Below are 16,871 nucleotides of genomic sequence, written 5' to 3'. Positions count from 1 at the left end.
TATGAGTAGCAGCATGCGTTCTCTCAATCAAACCAGTCAGATAGATCTGTTATTTAAAAACATGCAAACCCCAAACAATGCTCTAGGGCTGAGATCTTGCCTGCCAACTTTCAGCCCAGAGTAATCAGCCCTTAAAAAGAGATTTACAAATGCAAGTGCTGACAACTAACTTTCACACTGCGAACACCACCACCATAAAACAAAAAAGCTCACTAGAATAAAAGATCTTTTCATTGCTCTTCCAGCAAGCACAAACAAAAATAGATTTGAGTTTGGCTTTGTGCAGAACTCTTCCTAGCAAACATTTTAGGAACTTTAAACACAGATTAAGATAAACTTTTCACAAGGCTAATACAGAAATACACTTCCAGTTACATGAGAAAGCCTAAAATGTTTTCAAAACAGAGGTGTACTGCTTAACTTAAGCCTCATAACAAACTTCCAGTTGCAGGCCAGAAACCTTCTTTCTATTGTCAGAGATAACATACTTTCTCACCATCTTTCACAACACCACAGCAGAAGTAATCAGAGCTACCACTGACCTCAGCTTTGAAAAGAATTTTAGCACCTGCTGAATACATCACATAGTTGATACAAGAAATAACAGATGCCTCTTCCAAAAGTATGCTATTAATCTAACACATGAGCTCCCATTTAAACAACATTTACCTTTCTTTATTAGTTTCACAAGTGTTTTGAATACCCAAGGGATATGTAATATGTCAAGAGGTAATCATGCTCTCAGCCCAGGTAAAGCTGCTAACTCAGATACAGGATAGTTAAGCTTATAGAGCATCATCAAGAAAAACTGACAAATCCTAATCCTGAAAGGCTGCAAGTTTCCCTCCATTTTAGCATTATGAGTGGTGATACAAACTACAGCTTCCAATTTTAATCAGATGGCTGTTTTAGAAGACTTTCAAATAAAGATTTCAGCTGTTAATATAAGCGCTGAACCATCATCCTGCTGCATGGGGCACATGTTACCATTCTGTAGATGAATAACCCTACAAAGCTGTATCGTTCTGATACAGAAAGCCTGTGACAGAATTCAGGGGTTTCCATCTCTCCTTTCAAAGCAGGAAATCAGTTTCTTCACAGAGCAGATGCAACAAGCAATCCATCATTCAAAGGATGGCATTATTTACAAGAAAATATACTGTGAAGCGATACATTACCACAGTGGACAAAATAGCTGGGAACGAAAAATCTAACCACCCCAAAAAGCACATCTGCTGGTGGCGATCTCTGCAATCCCCATTGTGCCTACGTGAGTTGTAAACTCTGTATTACGCAACAGCAATTAAAAAGCTGACATGACATATTTAGTCATAGCATGTGTCTACAGAAGTTAAATACTGAATATACTACTATTTAAAAAATCATCATAAGGCTCTGAATTTGTTTAACTGCTAATTAGCTAAGCAGTTGGGGGAAAAGTTGAAAATTTCACCTCTGGATGTTAGTGTGACCCAGACATTTATTGAAGTCTGCCAGATGAAAATTTCAAAATGTACATGCATCCAGTGTACATGCCAGCATGGTGGCTTGAAAGTTAGATTTCAAAAAACCCGAGAGAAGTACTGTCTGATTTGTTTCAGTTTTCCTTCCTGCCAAGAAAATTACTCATGCCATGGCACCCCCCAGGCAGCACCCAGAACAACACAACTTTTTGGTTCTTGAGGAGGAACATGGACATAAGCACTGGGGGTGAACCTGCAACAGGACACTTGGCAGGTGCAAGGCATTTTAAAACCCATGTGGCAACCGGGTGTTTGCAAGAAATGCACTGTGTCAGAAGACCACCTAAACCTTAACGCTATACTTTTTTAACATTCTGCAGTAGAAAACTCCAGCCCAAATAGTTTAGAGCTGCTGCTGCATCTACTTCACAAGTTTTTTTAAAAAAACCTTCTGTTTTATAAGGTTGATAGTCTCCAAAACTGTTCTGCAATTCTATCAATTATCTCTTCAAATGTAGTCTCTCCTCTAAGAATGGCTGAGATTTCAAGAGAAACAGTAAACCTTGCTATTTAAAGGGAACACTGCATTTGCTTATTTAAAGATTTATGAAACGTTTCCATGCTAGGCTTCACAAGTGATTTGCAACTCCATCATTTACTGATCTAACTCACACACAAACCCGTGCTATGGAACCACACACCAGAACTGATTACTCCTCAAGTCTAGAAATTCAGATTGTTACAGTAATTAGTTGTCCAAGAGATATCAAGCAGTAAGTTACTAAACAAAGGTCATAAAATACCAAAGAAACCTGATAGTGGTAAATAAGGACTCTATATAGAGCTATATGAAAAACTGTCAGTCAAGAGCAAGAAAAGTGGGAAGGGGGTAAAGTTACAGCCTTATTCACTCACGTAATCTCAAACAACAGGAAGAAAGATCTTGATAGTACACAGAGGGTAACAGGATGATCCCCAACAACAAATAATCCTGATTATCTTTATGTCTAGCCTTTTATGCATTGTATTTTAAATATATATGCTTAAAATAAAAGGAAATCTTTTCACTATATTGAAAGGTCTTACAGAATTTCCACAGTCCTCTTGCACACCATGACAGTTTTACACACATGTGCCATCTGATATGCACTCAAACATCACTGAAGAAACAGACTAATAAGCCTGTGGATCATATCCGCCTCAGTAATGTAATGCACTAGATGTTTAATAGTATAGAATCTAAAAAAAACCTTACCATTTAGAATACTAGGAGTGCCTACCAAGACAGGAATAACCCACTGTGAAGAAATTTTTCTGCCTGGTAAGAGTATCATGTGCCTTGAAGACAAGTGTGATTGTGTCATGAGCAGTTTTCAGTTTGCTTATAGCTTGTTCTCCGTTTTCAAGTCTGAAGCAGCACTCTCCTGACTGCAGGCTGAAGCACATAACATTAAGAAACCCAACTCATTAATTAACAGGGGTTGGTTCATGTAGCACATCCATCACAAAGCCACAAGCTTGTTTTCCTCACTGTAAGTGGACTAACAGCACACACCCTGCAGGTTATCCATAAAGATGCATATTTAATTTCTATTATAACTATCATGTCAGATAAGATATTCTTTTTCAGATGATGATTTCAAAAAGTACCAAACTGTTAATTAAAATAAACCCTTCACTCTCCCATTTGTGCATTATCTGAGCAACCCCTCAAATGGCAGTTAAAGTTGTTAGCAGCTCTGCCAAACCATGACAACTCTGAAATGAAAGGTGGGGTGCTACCTTAATATAAAACATCTATGATCATAATTCTCCACAAGCCCATCCTCTCTTGAAAAGTTGTTTTTTATCTAGTTGAATGTAGATCACAAATTCTACATTCATGACCAAGGCCTACTAAAAGCAGAAAACATTTCACACTGGCGGAAGAAGGTCTTTTATCTTTCTCCGGAAAGAGATCACGAATTTGTCACTCAAGCACATTAGGCAAGTACCTCAAAGTATGATGATTTTCCACTAAAATACTCCATCAATCGCCCTCTATTAGGTGCATGAGCATTTGACTTCCTCCCTGCCTCCCAGCCCTGGTCTCTCTTTTACTTTTCCAGGACAGAAAACATCACCAGCAAGAACAGAATTTGAATAATTTGAACAATGCCCCTTTCCTACAAACAGTTAAACAGAGAACTACACAGTAGTTGCATGCATACACACTTTACTTCTGGGACCATGAGAAGAGTAGTAGAGGAGAGAGGACCCAAGTTGAAGAACTGATGCCATTAATCCTTCTTTCCTGTTCTCCAGGAAACCAGCAGCAGCAGAGTTTTCATACTGCAAACCATGTACGGCAGTTCTGAGTGAAACTTAAAAGGTCAGTTCCACGTCACTCTGCTGCTATTACTCTTGCCTACAAAGCATCACAGGTAGTTCCTACTACAAGACAAAGAAAGAAAGAAAAAAAAAAAAAGGAAAGAAGACAGTAACATACCTGCAGGACTTTCACAAGAGAAATCCCAGCAGAATGTCTGTACTGAATTAAAGAGAGAAAGAACAGGTCAATGCAAACCACTGCTCTTTTGCATTGGAAAAAAAAATTGGAAAACCAATTAAGCCTGAACACAGGGCAACAATGCTTCAAAGTACCTGCAGAAGGACAAGCTTGGAGTTCCAGACCCTAAACTCTACACAGCATTTCACATCTACCTCTGCTTCCAAGCTGTGTAATTGAGAATACATTTGTTAAATGAGCCTAACCGTAGGGAGAGGCTAACTTTTCACATAATTTTCTAAAACCAGCCAGCCTAAATAATGGCCAAGTATAGAAAAAACCCAAGTTTACACCTAGCATGGGTTAACAGAAACTGCAGAACGTGATGGAAGCTCCCTCCTTCCGCAAGATTTTTTAAAATTAATATATTTTAAAAACTGATGAGGCTTTCATCAGAGCACAGGCATCATATACTATACTAATCCACCGCTCACATTAATTTCTTGTAACGCTCCCATCCACCTGCATTTACCTGTTACACTTGACTAAGCCGCAAGGCAACAGGCTGTGCTTCCACAGTGTCCAGTGCAGTGGGTTTCTGATCTGCAAATAACAAGTCACAGCTGAGGTAACGCAAATAAAAGTGTTGGTATTTTTACTAATATACATCGTTTTAACTGCTAAAATTGTTTACCTACTACACAGATATTAACTCTAGATGCTTTGTTGTGCTCTTTGATGGGCTAATTGCATTTTTTTCTGAAAGTCAAAGCTTCTCAATAACTTCACATATCTTTATGCCTACAAATTAGCTGGGAGACTATTCCAGGCTTTTAATGTAATACCAATATTTAATGTCAAATACTGTTCACTGATGTGGAAATTAATTTTTTCACTTAATGCAAACATTAGGAAAGCATCGCAAAAATCTGTTTCTGAAGTTTAGCACCATCAAATGAAAAACCATCTAATTCATCAACTGTCATCATCGATGTTGCTTGTCTGCACTGAGGTCACATGAGTTAACAATTGCACAATACATCCGTACACACAGAAAGCAGAAGACCAAGACACAACTGACTAGAAGCAGTAGATTGAATTGGAAAGAAAATTAAAGCTTGCCCTGGAGTGGATAGGGCAGGAGCTGATTCCTATTAGTACTAATGACTATGGATTTCACAAAATATTGTTCATTTCTGTACTATTTTTAAAAAGGCATTTTCAGAACAGTAGACGGTAACTTAAAACTCTTAAACTCTGATTTATTTAAAGGGAAACTTTCCAAAAACTTCCACATATCTTCAGCCTATATTACTCCTTCCCATAGCCAACCAAGACACCACATGAAGAGATTAACATAGCTATCAGAAAAAGCCACATGAAAGACTTCTCAGATATTTTTTTTCCCCCCATAAACTATAGTTCTTCATTTTGACACACATCTTATTTCCAGCAGGTGAGTTTACTTTGGCACTCTGGATACTAAGCCTGTCTCATTCTATCATATCTTCTCTGAACTCATGCACACATGAGGAATTATTATGCAGTGATAATATCTTGCATAATAATGTATTTTCCTTGTTTCCCTTCCCTCCCCACATAGCTGGCTTGCTCTCACTTAACCAAGGGGTTTTGGGGGGTTCACTTTTCTTTTAAGTACCTACTGAAGTGAAGTCAGAGATTTTTCTTCCTATTCCACTGCTGAAGGAAGCAACAATTAAGTATGCCAAGAGCTCACACAGAGCAGTGAAGTTTACAGAAACTGCTGCACCTTCACCCATGAGAGGCAGTTTTCATTCTAAGGCTGAAACTGATTCCTGACTTGAAGTGAAAACTAGAAAAGATGCTGAACTTTGCTGGCTAACAGACTCACCAGCATCTCAGCATGCCAGTCTTGCAGTAAGTGGACCTATCATTTTATAAATTGTTTATTTCACAAAACAACTGCAAGTTCTACAGTATTTTACTAGCAGCTTCAAATTTTTAAAGCTAAGGTGCAGCAATTGATGATCTATTTGGCCTTTCCTAATTCTTCAAAGAAACACTAAGTCTTCAAAAGATACAACACATGACAAAGTACCAGCAGCTTTAGCACTTGCTTAGCGGGAACAAGTTAAATGTTGTGCATGAAGAGTGCCAGTTTAGCAATGCTGGGAACAACAAACTTCCTTGTTTCAATTACTGAATGTTTCTCCTCCGATTTACCAGTACGATATTTAAGTTTTCCGCATACTTCACTACACTGCTAGCCAGAAGGTGGCCAATGCACACTCACGATGCTGCCTGTGACTCTAGGCAGTGCAGTTCACGAAGGTAAAGGAAATAACTAACTCAGCTCTGCTGGGCAGGATTTTATGGGCAGCACCTTCTTCAGAAAAATTCAGAAGGTGGCAGAGGAGGATGCAGTATTTTATGATGAAAGACAAGACTAAAAACATCACTTGAAGCTATAAGGTTAACATTTAGGGCAGTTCCAAGGGTGAGGTCAGAAGTCTGACATTCTTTAACAGGTCTTAATAGGCTTATCTTAGAATATTGCTATTATTTGGATTCCTTGTTTCAAGTCTGCAATCAGTGCTCTGCTTAAGCAAGAGGAGGTCAAAAACTGTATTAGGAACTTCTAGGACACTTAATATTTTTAATGCTTTGAATTATTCTTTAAGACACACAGATAGTTTCAAAGCCGATTTTCTAAGTTCTTTATCATCACATTCTCAGATCACACAAACACCTAATTAAGGGAAGCAGAAATCTTACACCAAGGATCTCCAATTCAAATTCAAATGCACACAGAACTAGGATTCTGGAGAAGATTTGATGCAGACTGATGGGACAGCTATTACAGTGCTCCTAGAATACATCTTTGGTCAGAACAGCTCTGACAAAAGTGAGATAGAAAAGGGTCTATGCCTACATAAAGTCCAGGTGAGAGGCATATACAGAACCAAATAAGATGTTGATAATTAAAGTGATAAATGAAAAGGTACAATGACAAGTTTTCTTCCAACACGAATGTATACAATAATCCTTGACTATACAAAGACTATTTTAGTAAACAGTCCTTCTGCAAAACAAACAGCCTAGGATGAACCCCCCTCAGGCTTTGGGGTTTGGTTTGGGTTTTTTTTGGATGACTTGAAAGGCATTCTTTTACCTAAAATATGTTAGTTTAAGTTTTGAAACATGTTCAGGACCAAATCTAAAGTGAAATTAAACTATTACAGAAGAAGCGTCATTTAACTTTAAGGTTTCGTAATAAGAAAAAGGAAGCTAGTGTTTTTGCCAATGATTATTTCATTAACCTCTTTGCCAAAAATAGAATTTAACCCAAATAATCCAGTCATTTTAGTATTACTTCCTCTTTTGAAAAAAGCCACCATCCTCCATTACAAGCTTCGCTGAAATCAGAAGCAACTCTTGCTTACTTTAAAACACTGTATGAAAGACTATCACCTACTGGGTGCACACTTGTTCACAGTTAGAGCACCCCACCTTTTTAGCGTATCACTGTAATCAAAACTACTGGTAATTCAGGTTTTGACTCACTGTTAAAAGGATGGACTGTTCTAGTATTTGAGCTTGGATTTAAGGACAATAATTCTTCCTTGCAAGTCAAAATAACTGGGCACAGACCCTCCTAAAAATTCCACTGATTCCTTGAATCCAGGCAGTTAAAGTATGCAACATTAAGAAACAGAAAATTATAATCATAACAAAATAGATTATAAGCCAAGCTGCAACATGTTCATAAAACAAGGATCCCCCTCCCTTATCCTACAAATCTCTTAGACATCTATTATGAAGAATTGGACAACAAGCTTTAAACAGGAACAGGGACGCAAACCCAAGATCTTGGAGACAGGCCAATGCAGGCAACGATATTTTGCCCAATTTGTTTGCCTTGTTGCTTTGAACAGCAACATGTTGACCACTTTCTGTCCCTGTCTGTTGGGCAGCAACAACACTGAATGGGAATGAAACTCCCAAGATAAGATTGCAAATTCTACACATATAGGTAGCTCAGCACTTAAAGTAACCATGCCCCAATGCATTCTTCACTTTTGCTCTATTTTTTTAATTCCTAGAGCAAGAATCAGAAACAAGTAGGATACATCAAAACATTTGAGCATAAACCTTCAGCGCCACGGTATGAAAAAGCAAGCTACTTTGGACATTGGCCTGTTGATTCATCAGTTCCTTGTTTGAACAGTCAGAGTCAGACTCTGTTGTGGGGCAACCTACAACAGCATCACAACCTGTAAAAATATGCTTATGGATACCAACACTGACCGAAAACAAAACCATAAAGCTGCCAAGAGACATCACCGTAAAGCTTCTTAAGCATTCATTAAGTTTTTGACAAGTGAGACTTATCAAATAGTTAAATATTCTTTCCTCAACATAATTACTATTTAACTTATATTTTGTTTCTCAAGATTCCCTGTCAGATCACTGGCATCCTGTGATTATAAAATACTTGAAAATAGACTGCAGAACATTAGGTCTGCTGAGAAATATGGAGAAACACTTTAACAGAATAACAGAAATCTACAATTTTGTGAAGTAAGTTCGTAACTCCATTACCCAGAAGTCTACCTTATGAACACCATCAAAGAAGTACTAATATTGATCACTATTACTTATTTCCAGAAGCTAGCAGGGAAGGGCCAGTATGAAGGTGAGGGAGAATTAATCTAAGCAAAAGGAAAACACCGTTCTGATACTTGTGCAAGAAAACACAGGAAAACTAAAAGCAAAATTAAGCGATACAATATTTAGACATGCAAAAAGCCCAGCTCAAGCTTTAGATAAAATAACTGCATGTTCTACAACTACACTCAAAACTCAGTATATTCCTGAACAAGTCCCATGTGAACTACTGAAAGCATCTGAAGGTATAATTTCCAATGTCTGTATGTATCGCTGGTGTTTGCTATTTTCAACAGTGAAAGTGATATAAGCATTTTAGGAAGGAGTCACTAACAGATAAAGCAATTGTGGGTCTAATTCATCATAAGCTACCATGCCAGATAGATGTCTATAGATATCTATAGGCACCTACGTTTCTATCGTATATGTGCAACAGTCCAGAACTAAAAGCTGTGTATAGCTACTACTACCTCAAATACATGCACACTGAACTCAAGATATCCATGAACTCTAGATGGTTACAAAGGCAATCCAGAATAAACCTTTACTGTAGGATATACTCTCGGGGGACACCAGCTCCTTACATGCCAACAGCCTTATGCGAATAACAACAGAGCTGCTGGAAGTGCAGAGGCGGCAATCCATTCAGCTTATGAACGAATGATTCCTTTTGTATTACATCATTCAACTACCCATTAAGGAGCTGGACTGACAGGATCCAGAATATGCATAGCCCAGCCCTCCACGGTAAATGAGCGTTAGAAAGATTAAGGCTCAAAGAAATTGGTGATTCATCAGGGCGTCAAAACAGCGTTTCCCCAATTCCCTGCAATGTTCTAGGCCAAGTAGCTAGCCACATATTAGTAACCCCTGCCAGACTTCCAATTTTGGAGTTAATTGCTGTTCCTGAAACACATACCCAGACACAAAATACCTGCAGCAGCACACATCACAGAACAAACACTGTCATGGCCATCCTAATCATGCAATTATGCTGTATTACAGTCACACCTAATTTAAGTACTCCAAAGTACCTCTGTTGTCTGCAGGTATTAACTCTGTAGCACCTGCTTCCTAATAGAGGGGGACACCCCCCCCCCCCTTTAGAAAGGGTACGTAACAGCAACACACACACACACCACACAGACGTGTGAGACCAATGGAAAAAAATGTCCTTGGCTGCATCACATCACCAAAACTTGAGAAATATCAGCTATGAACTGATTAATAGAATTTGTTTCTCTGTTGCACTACTTTGTGGAACTCAGCTAGATTAATTTAAATGAATGGGTGGTACAGAAATCAACTTCTAGTCTCCTGTTTCTAACAAGTTCCTCAATCTTACTGGTCTTAGATAAATTTTTTATCATGAGCCAGTCAAAGCCAGCACATCCTTAAAGAGAAAGAAACAGACTGTTGAATAGCAATGGGTCTTCTTCAATTACCTAGTATTTATAGCACCAAATTATTACTATTGACCAGGTGAAATATCGCTGAGTTTTCTATTCAGAGAAAGTGCTTCAGAGGTATTCTGTTTTCGTGTTTGACTGTTATGACACACTAGCTTGCCTTGAGTCTAGCACAGAGGGGTTAATACATAGGGAAAGAAAACCAAACTTCCCCAAAGCATTAGCTTACAACTGTATTTACAACATTTTCAACTGGTACTTTTGATAAAGCATATTACCAGTTCAGGGGGGAAGAGTGTGTGTGCATGTGTGTTTTCTCTTTTTTGGGGTATCACATAGAACTAGCATTTTTTCAAAGTTTAAGTTTTACATCACTTTCCCCTCCCTAATTTAATGACTGGCTTACATGGTGAAATCCACCTGTCTAGATCTTGTTTTATGTGGACTAAAATAATAGTATTAGTTTCAGCACGCATATGCCTTGCTTTGGGAACAACATTGCTCAAATACCTTTCCAGGGCCCTTAGTACAAGAGTAGCTTTTACTCTCATCTTCTACACAGTTCTCAACATACTATTGCCTCTTACAAAACTGCATGGGGAGGGGTTAATTTTCTTCCTTACAACGTCCTGTTTTGTAACATCCTTCCTTTCCTATTAGTACCTGTGTGCCTATTCTGATGCAAATACAAGAGACTTGCAATACTCACGTTAGTTTAACATCACTGATTACATACAGGAATAAATGCAGCCAAAGATTATCTTCTACAGTTATTTCTATGTTACACAGACTTGTTGTCTAAAAATGTCATTTTGCTACTAAATGCTTAAAGGAACAGAACACTATGTAAACCACATTTTTGACTTCTTACATCATATAACAGTTCCTCACATGTCCACGTACACACACGCACACACACAACCATACTCCCAAAGCTTGATATTCTCCAAACTTGAAACTGTGTTTCCTTGCTTTCTTTATCTGGTCTCTTTTGCCTTTTTCTCTGTGCCAGCGATAGCCTTCTTGACACTGCATTTGTTAGCTAGCTCTACAGTCACCTTTGCACCTTCCTTCACATAGCATCTCCAAGACAAGAATGCTCTTCAAGAGGATCGATAAGGCCTCTGCCCTTGACAAAACCTGCTCCTTCCAACATAGGCACAAGAAAAGAAAAGTCAAGTGCTCTACATGCTTATTTGTGTACCTTACCTGTTCATTTACGAGAACGTGAATGTCTGATGAATATATACAGGCATCATGGAATTAAACATTAATAGCGCTGAAGGGCCAAAAAGCCACCTAAATTAAAAAAATTAAACTGATGAAACACATCTACACCTAATTACTTTGTTCTTTATAACTCCTTTCTTGCTACCTTTCAGCTGTCACTTTAGGTTTGTCACGCACCATGGCCAGAAACATGCCTCTTCCGTGTCTAGCATGTGCATTTTGTGAGGTAATGTAATAAATATTTAACAAAGAGTTTATATTACCATGCCAATTAAGCTCAGAACTGATTTAAAGCCAGAGCCACTGCCAGATATGAGACTTAATAAGAGACGCAGCAACAGATCTGCACAGAACATGTAGATTAGACAAACCTGACTGTATTTATTTTGCATTTCAGTAAAATAAACCAAGTAGTTAATTTCACTCTAATCAAGTAAAACATCAGAGCCAGAAATTGCCTACATGGTTACCGCATGTCTCAAAGAGAAACATAAAAAAACCCAACATCCCAAAGCCCCCACAACTGCCTCCAGTTCCAAGTCTTCCATCTTGCTCTGTGCCGAAGCAGATTTAAGTCCAGCCACATATCTAAACAATATATATATGTACATATCAGTTATCCATATCTTTATGTATATATTTATTTGCATTAGAGCAAGCTATAAAAAGCAACCAAGGCAGAACACACTTGTGCCAACACCTTTATTCTCTTAAGGGGTTTGTGTGTAAACACTTGAAAACCCAGAAAGAATTACAAGGGAAACAATTCAACCTAACCCAGAACATTGTGTGCACGTAAGGACCTGATTATATACTATGAAGATATACAATCACTTATTCAGGAACATCCAAGAGGTCAAATGTTTTCTATTAATTCATCTATGCAAAGCTTTTATTTCAGTTTCACTAAGGATTTCTTCCCCCCCCCCCAAATCTAACACCAACTAAACATGAGAGTAATTTTGGCTTCCATATAAACAATATACACATATAAATGGCAACAGGCCTAGAATAAAATTTCCTATAGATATTATATATAAAATACATCCTGTTTTCTGTACGTACCTTATCAGGCCTAACCCTAGTTTTCTCCTCTCTTTCACTTCCAGCAAAAAATAATAGTAATAAAAAAAAATTAGAAAATATCAATGTTCCTCTAATAGCTAGAGTGATTAAGCTGATTAGCTTCATATCTCAAGAATTAACTTGAAGAAATGCTTACATGTCAGCAGGAAACAAGTGAAAGTTCAACTGATAAAAACAGTTACCAGATCAGAATCAAAACCCTAGAGTTGTAAAATCCCAGCAAGTTTAAAAAAAGAACACAACACGCTTTGACCTTTGAAAATTTATCCAATCCATAAAAACCAGGTAAGTTTGACGCAAAACAAACCACATGAAAGCTGAAGGCCTTTCAATAGCGATCCTGAGGCAGCACTTAAGAAAGGTTCCTACTCCAATTTTACTAAGGATTCAGACGGAGGCCAACAAAACTAGGCCAGAGACAAGACGCAGGATCGGAAGCCAGAATTCCCATGGTTTTACCCCAACCGTGACTCAAGTTTAAACAGTGGTTTTGAAACCATCTCTCCCTCTCTGTGGCCACAGGCAAGTCTTAACCACTTTGCCTCAATTCCCTTACCTGCAGAATAAAAATAATTATACTTATCTGCCACACAGGAATCTTGTACAACATTGTTTGGCAAGCGCACATCTGTTTAGACTGTGGACAAAGCTACGTAGTAATTTTGAGCATCTGCACAAACTGAAACCGAGAGTGAAAACAGCTTCGCTGAAGCAGCTAGCGAAGGCCCCACGACAACAAGATTCTAGGGGCAAAAACGCCGTCTGTGCGGCGGCTGCTTTTGCCAAGTCTTGCTTCATAACCTGCGAGCACAGCCGGCCCGCCAGCTCCCGCACGACCAATTCACCTATTCAGGACACGGCTCGCACGGAAAGCCAGCGCTGCCCTGCGTCTGCCCGGAGCCATGGGCCAGGGGCTGCTACCGCCCGCGACCGCCGCTTACTCCCGCCGTGCTCTTCCAGCGAGGGTCACGGCTCCCCAGCCGCCACGGGTGGGCAGCCGGGAAGCGCTGCGAAGCCGGTGCCTCAGGCGTGCCCCCACACCGCTCGCCCCCTCCCCGCTGCCTCCAAAGGCGCTCGCCCCCGCTGCCCGCGGAGATCTCCGGCAAGGCCGAACCGGCGAGGGGTTGGGGGGGGGGGAGGCGAAGCTCGCTCGGCCGCTGCCCGGCCACCCTTCGGGGCCCGGGCCGGGGCAGCCGGCGCTGCTCGGCGAGGCCGCAGTGCGGGAGCGGCCCCGGCGGCCCAGCCCGGCGACCCGCCCTACCCCCCGCCACCATCGAGGCCCCCGACCGGGATCCCTCCTCCGCCTCCCTCCTGCCTCTCCCCCGGGAACCGCCTCGGGTGGGAAGATGGCGGCTCCGGCCGCCTCCCCGGTGCGAGGGGGGTGGCGGAACGGGGGAGGGGGGTGCCTCTCCCCCTCCAGCTGCGCCATTGCCCCTCGCACCGGGAGCCCGGGGCGGGGCGGGGGGGGAGCGGCCCGAGCGGGCGCCGCCGCCGCCGGCGGGGCGCGGGCCCCGGGAGGCCCCTCGCACTCACCTGTCACCAGCAGCAGCCGCCGCCGCCCTCGGGCCGGGCCTCGGCGGGGAGAAGGCAGGCGGGCGCGGGGTCGGGGGGCGAGGGGGGGGTGTCTCCGCTGGCGCCGGGGCTTCTCGCTCCTGCCGGGCTTTCCGCTAGCGCCGGGGCCTCTCGCTGCGCCGCCGCCGCCGCCGCCGGGGCCTCGCCGCCGCCGGATGCCAGGAGGAGGAGAGCGGAGAGCGGGGCGGGGGCCGGGAGGAGGAGCGGGCGGCGGCAGCACAGCGGGGAGGGGGGGGGGGGCGCGGAGGGAGGAGGAGGAAGGAGGAAGGAGGAGGAGGAGGAGGAAGGAGGAGGAGAGGCGGCGGCGGCGGCGGCTCCGGGGCCCGAAACGTCTCCGAGCCGAGACTCAACCACCCGCTCGCATGAGAGACCCGCTTCCGGCTCCCGGCGGAAGTCCCTCCTCCGCCGGCGGAAGGGATTGGCCGGCGACGCCGCGCGGAGCGGCGCGCCCGGCCGGCACCAGTGCGCGGGGATTGGCGGAGGGGGCCCCGCGCGCGGCGTGACGCGCGGGCGGCACGTGACGCGCCTGACGTCACCCGCTCTGAATGAGCGCGCGGGGGTGGGCCGGCGCCGCCCGCCCACCCGAGGTGTTTTGTCTCCTCGCACTCGCCGTAGCCCCGCCGGCGGGGCGGTCGCCTCGGCCGGGGCCTTCTCCGGCGGCCGTTCGCCCGGCACGGCCCCGATCGCGGCGGTGCCGCCGCCGCCGCCGCCTCCTCCTCCTCCTCCTCCTCCCGGCCCGGTGGGCGCCTTGTGGCTGGGGGGGGGGGAAACACACCGTCCGGCCTCCCCCAGGAGCCCCCGACAGCCCCGCAGGGCGGCCCGCGCTCGGGCGGCGTTTCCCTTTCAAAGCGGGAAGGGAGGGAACTGGCCCCAACAGCCCGTCCTTCGGGCAGCGGCCCGGTCAGGCAGGGCGCCTCACCGGTCAGTGCCCGCCCTTATCGAGGGCTGTAAGTCTAGGAACGCTTCGCGGTCGCACGGGGCGTGTCGTCGCCTTCGGAAACGCTGTCTGGGCGGCAGCGGGAGGGCCCAGGTGCCCGTCCAGAGCTGCAGACCCTACCGCGGAATATTCTCGGTCTTGCTACAGCAGCTTCTGTGGAGTCAGGCTCAGTAGTTGTGGCTTCAAAAGGAAGCAATAAACATAAATAGGAGGATTTTAGGAGAGAAGAATATTTCATGGAAGAGCCTTCTGTTCCGTGTGGGTTATGAAAGCCAGGAGACCATTGTCTCAGTAGGACTCTTCTGATTTCTCGGCCTCAGTTTACCAAGTTGGGGAATAAAGTATATCCTCAGTCATATAAAACTGGTGAATTCCAAGAGATTCAAGAGCTCTTCTGTTTGATCAAAGAACAGACAAGGCTTGTCAAACGGCTCTAGTTATTTCGTACAGATCATGATTTGTTTTTAACTATGGTTAATTAGGCAAATGGAAAACATGTGGTTTCTTCTCAGGACTTGGAAAAAGAAAACCACTAGAAAGAATAATCTTCCAGGACTGCTCCCAGTCCTCAGCTTGCCTTCTGCCTCAAATGTGGCAAAACTACATCACCTCACAACCAGCTGGCAATAATTGTCTGTACATGCATTGCTGCCTATCTTTGCATCTCGGAAATGAATCCAGAGAGGGCCTTCTGGATCCTGTTTTTAATCCTTACTGATCAGAGTCATATTCCTGCCTTCAGGGTATCTGCTAGAAATTCCCATAGAGACAATGCTGCAATTAACTTAGGAGACCTATTCTAAGGACGCTCAAGTACCCTTTGGAACTGTTTTCGAGGTTGCTGTATTGTTCCAAATCCCTAGCTAGTAAAGGCAATAAAGCACATCATAGTGCCTGAAATTAGGTCAGGTCTTATCAGACATGAAGCTTTACTGTTCATCCGAGGGGAGTGTGTCTCAGTGTTCATTCTTGGGCAAACAAGTGCTTCTGCGAGCACAGGTGATGTTTTCCTTAGTGAGTTCTTTCAGTTCTACAGAATTGTTATGAGGAAGAAACCCTGTGCAAAGGAAGATGGCTAGGCTAGAGCCTGATCAGGAAAAGGAATAAAACTTAACTTAGCTTTGAGTGTAGGTATTTAGGAGAACAGAAGATACCTCAAGCAGCGCAGGAAGTATGACTGATCCATTAGGTGGTCACTATGCAGCTGCTGTATAAAGAATTGATTACTTAAAAGTCTAAAACAGTGAAACAATTGCTATTCCTAATTCTTTTTTATCAGGGAGCTCAATATAATTTTTTTCTTTAATGCCAAACTTTTTCAGCAGACTGCAGTTCTTGTCAAGAAAAGGAAATAAAGAAAGGTCTAATTTTAAGCTCTCAAATATCATGAGCCCCATTATATCCTTGTTCTACAGGGGCCTCAAAATTCCTGATACTTAGCCCTTTAGACATACAGTCTTCATGTCTCCCCCAAGCCGTACCCCCACACAACACTTCAGCAGAAAACCAAACACATCATACCAATAAGAAGACTGCACTGTATCATTCGTTCTACTAACTCAGGGTTTATGATTGCAGAGCTCATCTTCTCGCTTTCTGTAACTGAAGGAGTGTGAGGGAGAGAGAAAATGACTGATTCCCTTCAAAGACCAGCACATGGAGACAGCCTCATTGTAGGTAGAAGTTTTCTTTAATGGATAGTTTGTTCTGTTTGCTTTGGTTTTTTTCCCAAAGCAGCTTAACTGTGTTATTAAAGGAGAAAAATACTCGTGAGACTAAATTTTTTAAAAGCCCAATGTTACAAAAGTGTTATATATTGATAGACATGTCAATATAGATGTGTTTGGTTTGATTTTTATTTCCTTATTTTTAAGTTTTATTGTGGTTGAGTAACAGTCAAACTAGTGCACTTTTCCCATAAAGTAATATGAGTTTTCTACTTGCCTGGGCCACTTCTAATTCCCTTCTCAGTGTGGGGGATGTAGAACTTAATCACTGAATGCTTCCATTTTTTAATGGCACACTGCTGAGATCAA

The 16,871-nt window shown here is 42.7% G+C and overlaps 1 protein-coding gene across 2 annotated transcripts in view; it reads right to left on the bottom strand.

The window, feature by feature from the left end:
* The window catches only part of LARP4B (La ribonucleoprotein 4B), a 60,390-nt gene extending 46,326 nt beyond the window's left edge, over positions 1-14,064 (bottom strand). The window contains exon 1 of one of the 2 annotated variants that reach the window (XM_030009270.2): positions 13,860-14,064. The gene's annotated coding sequence lies outside the window, so the exon portion shown is untranslated. Of the gene's footprint in view, positions 1-3,951; positions 3,974-13,859 lie in introns of those variants that run through there. The other variant, XM_030009271.2, reaches the window with a different exon arrangement.
* Positions 14,065-16,871: the final 2,807 nt, after the last annotated feature.

This window comes from Aquila chrysaetos, chromosome 3 (genome assembly GCF_900496995.4).
Source record: "Aquila chrysaetos chrysaetos chromosome 3, bAquChr1.4, whole genome shotgun sequence".
Lineage (NCBI taxonomy): Eukaryota > Metazoa > Chordata > Aves > Accipitriformes > Accipitridae > Aquila > Aquila chrysaetos.
This window is presented reverse-complemented; position numbering and strand designations above follow the sequence as displayed.